Below are 17,898 nucleotides of genomic sequence, written 5' to 3' on the forward strand. Positions count from 1 at the left end.
TATTTTAAGAGCTATTGTTTATGAAAAGTAAAAATAAAAAGCATTACTATACATACAACTAGTAGAGAATGCATAAATTATTTAATATGAAACACAAAAGAGCCTTTGACGTTGTACAGTAGTGAAATAAAATAGCTAGAACTGCTAGTGAATTAAGAACTCGTGAATTTAAACATCATATAGTTTGTACTTTATTTCTTTAGAAAACACACACACACACACACTCACATATATATCTTTTAAATAACAAGAGGGGTCATTTAACAGAAGAACGAAAAAGTAAGCAAACCCGACTCCAAATAGTTGATTAAAACATCAATTTACAGTTATAAAACTAAAAACAGTTGCGTTCCGTGGCACTGAGTATATATATATATATAAGTTACTAGCAGGTAGTCAATGTTATGGAACTGGCGTCCAGCTTAAGTAAAAATAACTACACCTAAATTGCTGCTCAATGAGTAAAGTGGTACGTTGGAAATAAAAATCCTGCAAAGACCTATATGTATGTATAAATATATGTATGTATATATATATATATATATATATATATATATAAATGCATTTGTCCTCTGCTCAGCACAGATTTGTTTACCAGCTGCAGCCCTATGGTAGATTGATAGGACCTTTCCGTAGCCATGCAGGATTCAGCTATCAGGCTGTCTTCTCTTCTTTTTGTCTTTCTCCCCTCCTCAGAGGAGCACCCTGAAGAAGAATAACAAAAGTGATACAGATAAGCCTGCTTTTATTTATTTTCTGGTACGCATATTCACATACGGAGTGTGCAGTGTGGTGGAGGGACCCACATATTACTAAGTGATTACACTATGTGTGATTTTTTTTCTGTCTTCCTGTTCCCATGAGAGGATCCATACATTCAAGAGGTTGATCTGATCGGTACATCACCACAATTTGTTGATGTTCTTCATTCTTCTGGTACGCTTATACGAGTGATTGTCCTGGATGCTATATAATAAGAGGCGCCCATCTCTTTGTTTTGACCTCGTCATTTATTATCTGGACTAACCAACTAATTTGTTTTTGGAGTGTGGCAGCCACCTGTACATGTGGGGTGTATAATGATATTTTACTTGTTCATGTTTGATGTTATTTCAACCGCATAATAAGTAGAACACCTATTGTGTCTAGTTGGTGATTAATATATATATATATATATATATATATATATATATGTTTATATATATATATATATATATATATATATATATATATATATATATATATATAAAGAGAGAGAGAGAGAGAGAGAGAGAGAGAGAGAGAGAGAGAGACAGAGAGAGAGAGAGATTTGAGCTTGCACCTTGTGAAATTCTCAAGGCTTGAAAAAAGAAGTGTTATTGACAGTGGAGTATGAGAAGATGAATCCATCAATAGGAGGATAAAAGTTAATGAAGATTACAGGTGTTGGACAGACACAGACTGTAAAGCACATTTTATAATACGTAACAGTCTCATTTGGGCTGTTTTCCTCTTATCATCAGCTAAGTTACAGAGTCCATGATTGCAGTGCACCTTCTCAGCATCTACTAATTAGGTCACATAATGACTATTTGGGCTTCAGTGAATGTAACATTAAGGAAGCTGAGAAGTACAGGTAGCATTTAGCTTTGCAGTTAATAGTCACTTAAAATGCTGACTCATATCTATTGCGTAATTTTACCAGTTTCCTACTAATTCATCCCATTAATGTCTGTAGTAAGGACCAGAACAATGTTAGATTCTCCATTAAAATGTTGATCTACCCCTGTCCAGTAAACCTAGACATTTGTTTCATTTGAAAGAGTAGGAAAAGTTCAATTCAAATAAAATTGTAAGTCATGAATGGGTCTGATTCACAAAGACACAGCTATAAAACACTTTCCTACAAACCCAACTACATTTACTGCTTCTCTGGCTCTAAACAAAAGAAAGAGCATCATTGTCTGGACAGGAGAACAGAAGGTGACCTAAAGTGGCAAAAACCATGGCCTTCAAAACATAATTTATTTGGCCTTTGGAGAATTCCGAGAATGTTCAGTGTTAAACATAGCCTATGACAGGAAGGCATGTGAAGGGAAATTTGTAGCTTTGTAAAGATATGGAACCCTGAGATACAAAGGGAACAAGCTTAGGGAACAGTGTTAAAATACAGTATGATCTGTGCAGTTGCACATGGCGTTGCAAGCAGTCGGCAAAGCATGCAGTATGTTAGCAGAATCAGTGCAGGCAACGCTTACCCACAAGACAACTTAGGCTTTGAAACTCGTAGGGCACAAACATGCATGTACAATTGTCAATAGACCTCAATTCAAACTGTGAGTCAAAATATACGGCTCTCATTCTGCATTCTCGTTAAAATTTGTGTTTTTAATGTGAAAAAACAAAACACTATTTTTACTTAATAAAAAATATTGTACTGTGCACATGTTTTGCCATTTGTGATCTGCCGCTCGCAATAACAAAACCCCCCAAAAATTTATTTTGAACATTAAATTTAAAATATAAAAGCATAGATGTTCTCTGAAGTAAAGAGAGAACATGAAAGAAAAATTTGGTAAGGTTTTAAGTAAAGATTAAAGTATTCCCATGGTAAAAGCTGAAGAGAATAAGTCATCCTTAGGCAGATGCTGGAGGATACCCAAATAGAAGAGACAAGGACTTTGACATCCTCAGATGCGACAAGTCCCCCTCCCCACATACCCACAAACATCAATACCGCCTTTAACCTAAGTACTGCTATTTCACGCCTCTGTTCCACTATATAGTTCTGATTGTAAAGAAAACTGGGGCAGCACAGTGGCTTAGTGGTTAGCACTTCTGCCTTACAGCCAGGCCCGGCGCTCCCATTAGGCAAGGTTAGGCACTTGCCTAGGGCGCCGGGCTCTGGAGGGCGCCACAGAATGGTAAATTACTTTAAAACTGTGCGGCGACCGCTGACCATACCTGTCACGGCCGCCGCACAGCATTCAGATGCACGGGGAGAGGGGAAGAGGCTATCGCTCCCCACCGCCGCCTCTCTGCTCCGTCTCCTCCCCTCCACTCACTAGTGTCAGTGAGTGGAGGGAAGGAGACGGAGCAGAGAGCCGGCGGTGGTGAGACAAGGTAAGGAAAGACGGAGTGAGGGGGGAGGAGGGAGGAGGGCGCCGATTTTAGCTGGGGGGGGCGGCACCGATTTTTGCGGGGGGGGGCGCCGATTTTGTAAAAATGCCTAGGGCGCCATGGACCCTAGCACAGGCCCTGCTTACAGCACTGGTGTCATGAGTTCAATTCCCGACCATGGCCTTATCTGTAAGGAGTTTGTATGTTCTCCCTGTGTTTGCGTGGGTTTCTTCCAGGTGCTCCGGTTTCCTCCAACACTCTAAAAACATACTGGTAGGTTAATTGGCTGATAACAAAATTGACCCTAGTCTGTCTGTCTGTGTGTGTGTGTTTATGTGTATGTTAGGGAATTTAGATTGTAAGCCATAATGGGGCAGGGACTGATGTGAGTTCTCTGTACAGCGCTGCGGAATTAGTGGCGCTATATAAATAAATGGCGATGATGGTGATGAATGAGTGTCAAAAGAAAGTCATGGCGTGTTAAAAAGTCAAATGGAACTGAGTTTCAAAATGGCACAAAGACATGACCAAGAGGGTTTATTGAAAAAGGTTCCAAAAAGTTTACTCATTTTTCAGATGCTCTGTGGTGGTGGGTGGTGAATGAGACAGATTTTAAATTAAGGACAAGTTCATTTTTGCCTACAGTATAGTAGCCTGAGGTGGACGGACGTGGGCTCTATGAGGGTATTAGCCTAATAAAAGTATAATTTTTAGGCACCAGAAATTCTCACACATGCCGCTGCGAGACCTGGTGCTGGCCCTGATCTCACTTAAAAGGTAATGTTTGTTTTGTTTATTCTATTGTATATTTTATATTTCGTATGTGTGTTTTATACACATGTATGTTTTTGTTATTATCATCATTAGTACTCTTGGGATGCGGTTCTAATGGAAAATTGACATGGGGTACCACAGAATAAGCTCTATGACTTGAGTGGGGCCATTACTGAAAAAAGGTTGAAAACCACTTGTGTAAGATAATAGTTCATTCACCTGTTCCGTCAAAACTTTATTTAGGAATTTTCCCTCAGCAGAATGAACAAACCAGGAGTTTTACTATTTATTTCCTCTTTACTCCACAACACTCTTAGCGGGTATCTCAGGACACAGGCAGGTACCTTAGTATTAGAGCCATATTTCTGCATAATTGATTATATTCTCAGTTTCTTTTCTATGTGTCTGCCTGTGTGTCCTATGTGTATGTGTGTGTGGTGTTTGCCTATGTGTCTCATGTGTGTGTGACATGAGAGAGGTGGGAGACACAGAGGGGATAGCTCTTAATACATCTATGTAATTTAGTAAACAGTGGTTAGCATTGCTGTCTTACAGCACTGTGGTCATGGGTTGGATTGCAACCACGGTCATATCTATGTGGAGTTTTACGTCCTCCCTGTGTTTGCATTGGTTTGCTCCGGGTGCTCTGGTTTCCTCCCGCACTCCAAAGACACGTGAGCCATGAAAATCCAAAGAATTGTACTGGTGGTTCTACTACTATGGGGAGGGTTATTAGGAAACTGTGACATTTGGGTAGAGTCCTCATATAAGAAAACCTGTAATGGATTGTCCCAAAGGTGAGCTAGCCATCCTGCTAGTTATTGGTACTGGCTAACCTAGGGTGTGTAATGTAATGGACACTTCGCTTTTCACCGGAGAACCCTGTAATACAGCAATGACCTTTGCTGTAGGATAGTCACAGGTTTCATTTTTTTTCTTCCACTGGGCAGCAGCTGACAGTGACCGTGACAGGGAAATATTTATAGTCAGAAAGATGAATACAAGGTCAGAGACAGGTCAAAGGTCGGGACAGGCTGGTTCAAAGTCGGTGAAAACAAAAAAAAGGCAGGGTCACTAGCAAAGTAACTGAAAGACAGATATACAGACCTGGAATGCACAGGGTACTAGAAGTCAACATGTCGGTCAGGCACCACGCAATAGTTTTGGCAAGCTTTATAGCAACAAACTGATTTATCAAAAGTGTTAAATGAACATGATGTGAGGGTAAAAAGGTAACCTGAATGTGACTATAGTGATGTGATCATCTTAGGTCACTTAAATCACTACTAGTAGATACAACAGAGGAGAAATCTCCATTGTGGACAACTGCATTCTTAATAAAAAGGAAAAAAACATTGATAAATGAACATCAATAAATAACATTAAATGTACGAGAAATAGGCATAGTCATATATAACCTGCTTAAGCAAATCTAATTATGACCTATGATCTGTAATGATTTAACTTCTAATGGGTGCAACCAAATAAAAATATAATTATCTAATATGCATAAATAAAATGTACACCATCATCATCATCAACATTTCTTTATATAGCGCCAGCAAATTCCGTATCGCTTTACAATTGGGAACAAACATTAATAAAACAATACTGGGTAATACATACAGACAGAGAGGTACAATCTATGAGACAATGGGAGTTTGAAACACAAGGGCACGTGCTACATCATATTGCACATTGGACCAGCTAGAATGCAAAGGTAAAAAGTATTGAGTGGACTGTGTGATCAGTCACATAGTAATGTTTGTCAGAGGGTTGATGCCTTGTGTTAGCTGTGTAGAGGGTGGTAATAGGGTAACCTTGGGAGATTAGGATGCTGGTTGAGGAATATCATAAGCTTGTCTGAAGAGGTGGGTTTTCAGTGAACGCTTGAAGGTTTGAAGACTAGAGGAAAGTCTTATTGTGCGAGGGAGGGAATTCCACAAAATGGGTGCAGCCCGAAAAAAGTCCTGTAACTGGAAATGGGAGTATGTGATGAGAGTGGAAGAGAGATGCAGATCTTGTGCAGAACAGAGGTGTTGAGTTGGGAGATATTTTGAGACATGTATGTCGGTGCAATTTTGTTGATGGCCTTGTATGTAGAAGAATTTAATATTGGATTCGTTGAAAAACAGGCAACCAATGTAGAGACTGACAGAGTTGCTCAGCAGAGGAAGAACGGGTTGCAAGGAAAATCAATCTAGTTGCTGCGTGCAAAATAGATTGTAGGGGTTCAAGTCTGATTTTGGGAAGACCAGTAAGGAGGGAATTGCAATAGTTGTGCTGGAGATGATGAGTGTATGAATTAAGGTTTTTGCAGTGTCTTGTGTGAGATATGTGCGTATTCTGGAAATGTTCTTTAGATGTATGTAGCATGATTTAGATATAGAGTCGATGTGGGGAAAAAAGGATTGTTGTGAGTCAAGGATTACACATAGGCAGCGAGCTTGCGGGTGGGATTTATGATAAACAGGAAAAAAAACACCGCACCAGGTAATCCACCATGTTTCTCATCAAATGGGAATATTGATATCATTCAAATAATAATCATATGTACCCCTTGAAAAGGGTGCACCCCATCATTAAAATTAATCTTGTACAAAAAAATTCCCAAAAAGGAGGAGAAGAAATGATTATAAGGGGTGGGATTTATGGTCATGTTATCAACAGAAATAGAAATGTCAGGCAGGAAGCTTCTGTTTTTGGGTGGGAATATTATTAATTCAGTTTTTGACAGATTGAGTTTGAGTTGGCAAGAAGACATCCAAGATGAAATGGCAGAAAGACAGTCAGTAACGCGAGACAACACAGATGGTGAAAGATCAGAAGAGGATAGATAGATTTGTGTATCATCCACATAGAGATGATACTGAAATCCATAGGAGCTTATTAGTTTTCCAAAAGAAGTGGTGTAGATAGAGAATAGCAGAGGACCTAGGACTGAGCCTTGTGACACTCCAACTGATAAAGGAAGCAGAGCAGAGGTGGATCCAGAGAAATTAACACTGAAAGATCAATTAGATAGGTAGGATGAAAACCGAGATAGGACAGTGCCTTCAAGACCTAGGGATTGTAGCGTTTGTATGAGGAGAGAGTGGTCAACAGTGTCAAATGCAGCAGAGAGATCTAGGAGAATTAGAAGACAGTAATGGCCTTCAGTTTTTGCTATGGTCAAATCATTGACAACAGCACAGTCTCTGTGGAGTGTTGGGAACGAAAGCCTGACTGAAGAGAATTCAGCAGGTTGTTTGCTGTAAGAAAGTGTGTGAGGCGACTGTAGGCAATTCTCTCGAGAAGCTTGTATGGGCATGGGAGCTGAGAGATAGGGCGGAAATTTGAGAGAGAGTTTGGGTCAGAATATATTTTTTTCAAAATAGGAGTAATCACTGCATGCTTGAATAGTGATGGAAAAATACCAGTAGAGAGAGAGAGATTACAGATTTTAATTAGAGGTGGAATAAGCAGGAATAAGCATAGGAGACAAAGATCTACCAATTTGTGAGGGTATGGGATCAAGAGGACAGAAGGTAGAGTAGAAAATTCCTCTTCATTTGTGGTATCAAATATAGAGAGAGTGTCAGAGGGTGCTACAAAGGAATTGAGGTGATAGCTTGTCGAGGCTGATCTTATCTATTTTGTCCTTGAAATAGGAAGCAAGATCCTGGGCACTGATGGTAGTCGGAGGGTTTAGGGTGGGAGGAATGAGAAGAGATTTAAATTTGTTAAAAAAGCATTTGGGGTTAGAAGCCTGAGCATAGATGAGAGATTGGAAGTGTGTTTGTTTTTCAGTGTCTAGAGCATTTCTATAGGAATGGTAGATAGCAGTATACGTGATGAAATCATTAGAGGTACAAGATTTACGCCAGTGACGTTCAGCTTTACGAGAATTATTTTGTAGAGTTCATATTACTTTAGTGTGCCACGGTTGGCAACGAAGTCTACGCAGAATATGTAGAGTCGCTGGAGTCACTTGATCAAGGACAGTTGCTAGAGTTTGGTGGAAATGAGGTATTACCCTATCAGGGGAGGAAAATGTAGAAATTGGGGAAAGAAGGTGTTGAAGAGAGGTGGAAAACTGTTGAAAATCAATAAAATTAATATCCCTGCGGGTGTGAGGAGGCTTGGAAGAGTTTGACACTAGGGAGGGTAAAGAACTGGGTAGCTAATAAGGTGATGATCCGAGAGGGGGAAAGGAGTGTTAAGGAAATGAGAAACTGAGCATAGTCTAGAGAAAACAAGATCAAGACAGTGGCCATCCTGATGAGTAGCGGATTCAATCCACTGGGAGAGGTCAAGTGAGGAGTTTAGAGAGAGTAGTTTGGAAGCAGTATTGGGACGTAAATTAGCAATAGGGATGTTGAAATCACCCATGATGATGGTGGGGATGTCAGAGGTTAAGAAGTGAGGGAACCATGCAGAGAAGTGTTCAAGAAATTGCTGGTGTGGTCCAGGGGGCAATAGATAACAGCAACACGCAAAGAGAATGAGTTAAAAATCTTAACAGTATGTATTTCAAAGGATGTGAATGTGAGTGATGGGACATTTGGTAGAACTGTGAATGTGCACTGTGATGAGAGAAGTAGCCCAACCGCACCTCCTTGTCTGCCTTCAGGTCTGGGGTGTGGGTGAAATGGAGACCACCATGTGAAATTGCAGAAGATGAGGCAGTGTCTGATTGCGTGAGCCATGTTTCTGTTAATGCTAGAAGGTTGAGGTTGTCTGAGAGGAAGAGATTGTGTATGGAGGTAAGTTTTTTACAAACAGAGCGTGCATTCCAAAGGGCACATTTAAATGACTTTGGAAGAGAGGGGAGGCAGGTGATACATTTGAAGTTTGTGGGATTTCTGTAGATATATGCGTGTGGGAGAAGTGTGGGGGATCTAGATTAGGTGATATATCACCAGCTAATAGAAGCAGGGAGGAAGAAAGGTAGGAAAGATGATTGTAAGATATGTGTCCTTTTAGTTTTTGGCGACAGGGTGAGGCTGTTAAAGTTATTGAAATTAAATAGGAAAAGAGTTCATGAGTGTTAAGTAGAGTTGAGTGAAGTAATAAAGTGGCAAGGTGTGTGTTACAGGATGGATGAGGGATGTTATACTCCTAAAGATAATGCCATGAAAGGAGAGGAAGAAAAATAATTTGGCAATTTATGGATTTAGGATTTAGGCAATTTGGGATTTATGAGTAAAATAGTAAAAAGTGAAGGAACTAAAAGAATTACCTAGTCGCAGTGTCCTGTGCAATCAGAGAAGTAGTGCAGAGTGAGGCTGCAGTAGATGTAGTTTATTCCTGGATGTCTGGATAGCATGAAGTAATGATGGGAGGAGCCATGTGGGGGAGTGGGTGGAAGTGTTGAATGGAGAGCAATAAGGCACAGGTGATGGAGTAGCTGAGTTATTGCAGAGTCATGAGAGAGGAGAGTGGCTCTAACTGAGTTTCATTTCTTCCTACTTGTGATGAAAGACAAAGCCTTGGGTACAATTGAAAGTACAATGATGAGATAGAGGCAGCTGTCTCACTTACCACCATAGAGTCAGTATACATATATCCATATATCCTCACATGCCCCAAAATACCTCCATATACCCTTGTGTGCCAATATGTCTATACAATTTCATATGCCCATATATTAATCATGGTGTCATAGTATCTGGCTCCATTCTATCCCTGCGACCCAGATCATACTACTTGTGCTGGATATGGTTCATGGTAGCTTACATTCCTCCTTTCTTTACTATTTAAAAGCAAAGTGTGAGGGGAAATAGAGTGCAACAGGTGAGAGGAATCCAAAAAACTAAACAGTGATCAACAAAGAATAGTGTTAAACTTCTCGGTTACTGTGAGAGAGATCCATTCCCAGGCAAGAGACTCATAGCGGGAACATGACATTTGGCAGGTATGTGACAGATCCTTATTAAATGACTACATTTGTTACTTTCCCTAGCAAGATAGCAAGACTTTGGCACATTATGAAGTATTGATTAACACCATCTTCTAGAGCTTAATTGCCCATCCTGTGGGTCGGGATCCCAAATGCAGTCCCAGAATCTGTTTTTGGGATCCTCATTTTTGGTGTCCCAGAAGAATGGCACAATGACACTTAAGTCCAAGAACAATGATACACTGACAATTGAAGCAGCATGGTGGCTAAGTGGTTTGCACTTCTACCTTACAGCACTGGGGTCATGAGTTCAATTCTCGACCATGGCCTTATCTGTGAGGAGTTTGTATGTTCTCCCTGTGTTTGCATGGGTTTTTCTCCGGGTGCTCTGGTTTCCTCCCACACTCCAAAAACATACTGGTAGGTTAATTGGCTACTAACAAAATTGACCCTAGTCTGTGTCTGTCTGTCCGTCTGTCTGTGTCTGTCCGTGTGTGTTAGGGAATTTAGACTGTAAGCCCCAATGGGGCAGGGACTGATGTGAATGAGTTCTCTGTACAGCGATGCGGAACTAGTGCCGCTATATAAATAAATGGTAATAATAATAATAATTGGAGTCCCGTCACTTATCTAGATTAACTCTAAATCTCACCTTAGCCATGTTCAACTGCTGCCCTGCAGCCCTTCTGTGACAGGCAAATCCCAGGACTTCACTGGGTCATCCCATACTGTGGTTAGGCATTTGGTGTACCACAGAGCACCAGGATGTACAATATTATGGGTTGACCATGTTTTGTAATAGCCTAGCTTTTAACATTAGGATATGATTAAATTGTAAAAAGTACATGAAATGTTCATCTGGCAAAGCTTGGGGCAGGTTAAAGTCTGCCAAAAATGTGCAATTAGCTACAACTCCTCATTTTCATTAATACAGTCCTTTGTGGTGGCTTCTCACTTAAACCATATGTTATACATATGTAATTGAAAAAGTACGTTTTGTGTACCAGTTAAAACAACAGGATTCTGTTACTTAAACAAAGAAGTTCTATAATTAGTAACGTATATTGTTAATATTTTAAGTATTTTGAAGAGGACTGATTTCACCAAAAAGCAGCCTATTTGTAACAACAAAGTAACTTCTAATGTGTTTATATTCCACATTTCATTATTATTTACTAACCTTTGTTCATATAGTGTTAAGGTATTATGCAGCACTTTACAGAGAATGTTTAATCATTCATATATATCATTCATATAGATTAGAGCTTAGGCTAGGTACACACTACATTGTTTTCAGCCGATTATTGGGCCCGTTCAGCCCGCTATCACATTAGTGCGTACACTCTAACGATGAATGATTATTGTTCCAAAGCACATCGTATAGATTCATTTGTTTTTTAAACCAAACTAAAACTCTCGTTCAACGAAGGAACAACATTGTTCCAATTCTGCAGTGTGTATGCACTCAGGACCGGCAGTGTCCATAGATCTCTATGGAGTGTGCAGAGTCTCCATCTTTTCAGTCGATGGTTATGACAGATGAAGAGCACAGATCTGAAGGTGAATTCTGCAAAATGTGTTTAGTGTGTACACATGAATTGACATGCTGATCGGGACTTTTTTTTTTAGTCGTTGGTAAAATTGTTAAGAAATTTACTGTAGTGTGTACTCAGCTTTACAGTCTAACTTCTGTACCACACACACACACATGTACACACACACAGTGGAGCTTGCTTAGTTATTACCTTTATTCCCTACCACGTAGACATACACTAGGGTTAATTTTGTCAGGAGCCAATTGGCATAACTTTGTGTCTTTTGAGTGTACTCCACCCAAATGTAACCGTTTTTCAATAACACTCCCCATAGTGGTACAACCACGGGTCCGATGCTTTGGAAGTGTATGGTTCAGGGGTTATCCCCACCAGTGCATTTGGTAACTTCTACCTGGCTGACAGCCAGATGTTCGACAGTAAACTTTTATTCAATGGAGAGCTGTCGATGAAGCTGATTTCATGCTTGGAGCAGGATTTGCCACAAATTCCTGGGAATTCAGAAAAGCATTATTACAATTTGCAGACTGCATGCATTTCATCATCATCATCATCATTTATTTATATACCACCACTAATTCCGCAGCGCTGTACAGAGAACTAATTCACATCAGTCCCTGCCCCATTGGAGCTTACAATCTAAATCCCCTAACATACACACACACAGAAAGAGAGACTAAGGGCAATTTAATAGCAGCCAATTAACCTACCAGTATGTTTTTGGACTGTGGGAGGAAACCAGAGGACCCGGAGGAAACCCACGCAAACACAGGGAGAACATACAAACTCCTCACAGATAAGGCCATGGTTGGGTACTGAACTCATGACCTTAGTGCTGTGAGGCAGAAGTGCTAAGCGCTGAGCCACCATGCTGCCTATGAGTGTTAGCCCCACTAACGCCATCAATTTTTAGCTTGCATATTTTATTAGTCAAGGAAAACTGTTATTTGGGGATATTATGTTGTATATACAATATATTTGCTTGTGAATGTGAGAATATGTAACCCAGGCTTATCGCTAAAACTATTGATTGTGTTAAAAGACTTGATTTGTGCAGGAAATAGAATGTGAAAAACTGTCCTAACAATTTAGTCAGTGATCTGATTCTGTCAATATTTGTTTTGCAATACATACAAAGCATATTTTGCCATGTATCCCTATCATATACAGTAGGCATGTGTATTAAGGTTTAGGATTTAAACACATGAGAACTGAAATCAGGCTCTCAATGTACTTTTTATATACCCTTTAAAGATGTACACTTTTTGACAAATGTTAGTTTTGCATCAATTTCAACATTGGCTGCAACGTTTACAAGCAATGATCCTTGGTACTTCATACAATATGCTCTAAGGAGGCTTTGAGAATGTGATTACTATGCTATGTTTAACAAAGGCAAAGGTTTTATATATATTTGTGCTCCATAGTACTTTTAATTTAGAAATAAATAGTTTAATCCATATAACCCATAGAGTACTATGTAGTACTTCACATTTTGTTTTTAATTATTTGTATTCTATAAATAAATACTACTGTATTGAATTGTACCAATTTTAAACATAAAATCATAATAATAATATTTTTCTTTCATCTCCCTGCTACTATTTGTTTAACCTGCTCCTGAATATCCACGGTAAATTCAGTCCCTGGCTCTTATATCAATAGCACACTGCATCTGTAATGAACTCAGTGTGCTGAATGTGACGTGGATGCCAGGTATCAGGTAATGTCATGATAACGTCACCAGGAGGGTCCCATTAGCAGAGTTGGGGAGGTCTAGATCGGAACATCTCTGCCACAAAAACTATTATACCCAGTGTTACTTGGCTGTAATAGCAGCTTACATAGATGCTGTTAGTAGATCCAATAGCGGGTATCCATTAGAGCCTCCTTTAGTCATTGGGGGCCTGATTCAGGTTCGGACGCAACCTACACGCAACTTACTTTTAAAAACGAGCGCAGGACTTAAGCATAGTTCCGAATATATTCAAAACCAAGCGGATCTCAAGATACATTTCAATTTGAATCTGGGTGTAAGTACACTCTGCATAAATGTTACTTGCCTTATGTTAACAGACATAACACAGTGCAGGATACGCACATGCATATGTGCAATATAAAATCCCATCAGAAATGCAAAAACAATTGTTCTATAAATTAAATTAGTAACTCATAACACTATAATCATTTATAAAAATGTGTTAAAAAAAATTTTTCTTCCGTTCTTTACATTAAATACATAAATCTGGATGTTCCTAATGCATGCTGCATATAAAATGCATTTTTATATTCTCTCTTTCTTGCATACAAATGTTCTGTGCTAGCTAGTGGCACACATATCATCATCATCCTCATCACCATTTATTTATATAGTGCCTCTGATTCCGCAGCGCTGTACAAAGAACTCATTCACATCAGTCCCTAACATACACACACACACACACACACACACACACACACACAGAGATAGACTAGGGTCAATTTTGATAGCAGAAAATTGTGTGTTTTTAATACAAAGACGATGCTGTGGCAGTCATCACTATCAGTTGACACTTACACCTGCCCTGTAGCTGATGCAAACGATACGGTTAAATAAAGTATCTGCCTTGACACGCCCTTGGCACATCTTTACAGTACATTGCCTATATTCGTCCACTCCTTGCCTCCCCAGTCGCAGACAGTTGTAAGTGTAATTTGTGTTCAGACATGAATTGCGTTCATTGCGGTAAGGTCCATTTCTGAGCAATCGCACAGCTATTTCATGCAAGATACGGCATGCAAAAGGACTTATATCCAAACATGAATCAGGCCCAGGGTCTAACCAAAATGTCAAGAAAAATCAAATGTAAAAAAATAGAGTAATTAAAAAATATTAATAAATGACCCATGAATGATGGTTGACCCAGCCCCCAAATCACACAAGCCCCCAATATTTATCTTTCTAATCCTGGTTCCAACACACCATTGTTGCAAACTAACAATTTTTACACACAGGTATATTGTACCTGACTTGACCATCAACTGAGCTCTAAATTCCACAAAATGAGGAATTGCCATATACATTGCGGAATGGCCACAAAATCCAATTTCCCCTAAATTTCTCTGTAACTATTAACTATCTGTTAACTATTTAAGTCTTCAATTTAAAGAATACTGTTCTGTATATATACCAACACATCTGAATATTAATCTGCAATAAGTACTTATTCATAATAACATGCATATTATGTACTTTTTTTCTACTATGTGCCGTGCATTGGTGTATATTTCTGCAGTTCAATTCAGCCCTGAATTTCCATTCTGACAAGGTAAAAAAAAAAAATCCAGTTGGATCATGTGTTTTACAGATATTCATTTACTATAACCTTGTCAGATTCAACTACTTGTCACAAAGAGATATTATGTATCAGAATGCTAAACTGATTTAATGAGATTTCCTATTAACAAAACACGCATTCCTTGCAGAGGTACATTTCTGCACTAACTAGAGTAGTGTTAATGACACTGAAACTTTTAACCTTGCAAACAGTTACCTTTTAGAAAAGAATTTGGGTGGCAGAACATTTTTTAAGTAGATCTTTATCTGTAGAGCCAAGTAATGTTCTCTAAAGCTGTATATTAAAATACTCCAAAAACATATAAATAAGAGATAAGAAATGATTTCCATATATGGCACTGATACAAACCTGTTTGAATTGGAATGCTGAGTATCTTAAAAAGCAGTTTAATGTATTGAAATTGTACTGGACTGTACAATATCCAACATGCATTACTAATTATTGGATTTTCTAATATGAAAATATTAATTGATAGGGCCTGATCAATCAATAAGCTGATTCAGGCCAGGGCGCTGGATTTTGCAGATTTTTTTTAATTGTTTATGCCCCTGTGGCAGAGGCTGCCTCAACTCATCTGGGCCAACGTTGGTCTAAAAAGGGCGGCCCTGGTGGTCACAATTACTTGACAGGCAGCCTGGCAGCAAGTCTGATTGCTGTTAGCTGACTGTCAGTACGGGCCCAGGGGCAGGGATGGGGGTCAGGGGGGTATCTGCCCCCCTGGGCCATTCCCGTAGTGGGACTGGCATTTTGTTTCATTGCCCCCCACGCTAAAATTTGCCAGCCCTCCCCTGTGCGGACCCCTGTTTTTAGTCTGGTTTTGTGAGGTGAGGATTACCACATATCGCAAGGCCGGACTAAGAACCATGGTCCAGCTCTGACAGGCAGCTAACAGCAATCTTTTGCATTATAATACATTTTTTGCATAATGTGATAACAGGGCCCCGACTTTCTAGAAGCCAGCTACACAACAACAAAGATGCAAGTACAAGCAAGAGAGAACAATAAGTAGACAAAGCTGGAAGAACAGGCACATTCTGTCTAAATTTGAGCATGAGTTCCAGATATATGCCTTATATATTATGCTAAACTTCAACATATAGCTCCCTATGTGCAATTATTGGTTGTTGTGAATGTGCCATATGATATTTTGTGCATTGTAAATACAAAACATAAACAAACATCGGGGGGAGGGGACTGGAGAAAGGTGCTACGCGTGTATTAACCAAGGTGGCCGGAACCCTTAATCAGGCCCCTGTCAATTGACCAAATTGATTCCCTGTGTTCCTAAAAATATATGGTTGCAGCAGGGATATAATAACAAATTAGTGTAATTTATGAAGCATAAGACTTATTTAGAGCAGCACATCAATATATTAAAAGTTAACACAAGTGAGCGGGAGTGACTGACAGACTTGCAGACTTCCTATGAGGAAATGCATTGTGTGGATGGGTTGATTCATACATGGGGCAGAGCAAGTAACGTCACAGCAACTCAACTGTCATGTGACCTGTATCCTATGTATTTAGGACACTGACCTAAAGGTGACGGTGGTTCATCTGTCTGTAATGGAGTGGGAGAGTAGTACATTACTTTTAATAGAGCTGCAATGGAATATCAGGTTATATCTGAACAATTTATTTTAACTTCATGGTTAATATCTGAAATGTTTAATTTTTGGGATTAGTGGTCATTTGAATACAGGGTTTGTGCAACATAAAAGGCTAAAGATACATAATCTCCCAGTTAATTTGCCTTTTTTAAGAGAAAAGAATCTACAAATTGTTGTGCTGGGTCAATTAGTTGTTATTTACAACCTGACTCATTGTCCCAGAGGCCATAGAGAAAGAGTCATCCTTTAACACAAGCTGTAAAGCCAGGTGATAAGTAGCCATTTGAAGACACATAGAAATGTAACATCACAAGGATTCGTAGTGAGAGGCATTTTGGCGTTATGGCCAAACTTGAAAATTACCATCCTCTGGGCTGGTGCAGGCGGACTGTTTTGAAGCCAGTCACTGCTTCATGTCATTTTCAAGCTGAGAGCGACAACCTAACAATTAACCCAACTACAATCTCAAACTCCTGTCTGTAGCTAAATGTGTGGGTCACTATTTTAAAAAGAAGCATGCGATTAGATAAACCCAGCATAGTGTAACACATGACTGTCTATGTATTATATTTTGTATCTTACAGCATTTCATATAGATTTAAAGGTGCTGTTCACCTATGAATAGGACCACTCTAGTCATCTCACTGCCTTTACTCCTCTTGTGTAGCAGAAAGGAGAAGTGGTCAACCACCGACCCCGGAGAGAAAGGTCATCCACCCAATACACTCCGTCCATTACCTTAATGAGCATATAGGAACCAGAGAGGGCAAAGCTTGTGAGTGCTAACATTCAAGAGGATTAGGGATAGGGGTGGAAGGAAGTGAGGGGCAGAGGTAGGTGGAGCGAGAGGAGGGAATTGTCTTGGATTGGGCAGGGTAGGTAAGTGTAAAAAGATGAGTTTTGAGCGAGCACTTGAAAGATTTGAGATTCGAGTTGGGGGAGTCTGGTTTGGCGGGAGTTCCAAATGTGAGGAGCAGTGCGGGCAAAGTCTTGAAGGTGGGAGTGTGAAGTGAAGCGTAGAGGTGAGGGTCATTGACAGGATGTAGTGGGCGAGTAGGGGAGTATTTCTTGACAAGATCAGAGAATCACATTTAATAGAAAAGAGGTTGGAGCCAAAATATATAAAATACATAGATCCACTGCTTAAAGTTAGGAATTATGGGCCTGATTCATTAAGGATCTTAACTTGAGAAACTTCTTATTTCTGTCTCCTGAACAAAACCATGTTACAATGCAAGGGGTGCAAATTAGTATTCTGTTTTGCACATAAGTTAAATACTGCCTGTTTTTTCATGTAGCACACAAATACTTGATATCTAATTTGTACACTGAAATTTAAAGTTGAAATTTGTGTGCTACATGAAAAAACATGGTTTTGTCCAGGAGACTGAAATAAGAAGTTTCTCAAGTTAAGATCCTTAATGAATCAGGCCCTATGTTACTGCATTCCCAGGACAAACAATATCTCCTTAAACATACTGATGGGGACTAGTTTCTTACCATACTCAATCAAATTCAGCTAGATTGCATTTTGATTAGGTATTATCAGTCTATACACAGTACAACAGATAGTCAATGTTGTCAAAACTCACCAACCAAATCTTACTTTGTGTAGTCAACCTTGAGGTTAAGAGTACAGCCAG

General features: G+C 39.5%; 1 long non-coding RNA gene across 1 annotated transcript in view; it reads right to left on the reverse strand.

Annotated features, from left to right (window-relative positions):
* Positions 1 to 573: 573 nt before the first annotated feature.
* LOC142143010 (uncharacterized) overlaps positions 574 to 17,898 on the reverse strand; it is a 76,127-nt gene continuing 58,802 nt past the window's right edge. The window contains exon 5 of the long non-coding RNA XR_012689463.1: positions 574 to 705. This is a non-coding gene — a long non-coding RNA (uncharacterized LOC142143010). The remainder of the gene's footprint in view (positions 706 to 17,898) is intronic.

Source organism: Mixophyes fleayi, chromosome 3 (genome assembly GCF_038048845.1).
Source record: "Mixophyes fleayi isolate aMixFle1 chromosome 3, aMixFle1.hap1, whole genome shotgun sequence".
Classification (NCBI taxonomy): domain Eukaryota; kingdom Metazoa; phylum Chordata; class Amphibia; order Anura; family Limnodynastidae; genus Mixophyes; species Mixophyes fleayi.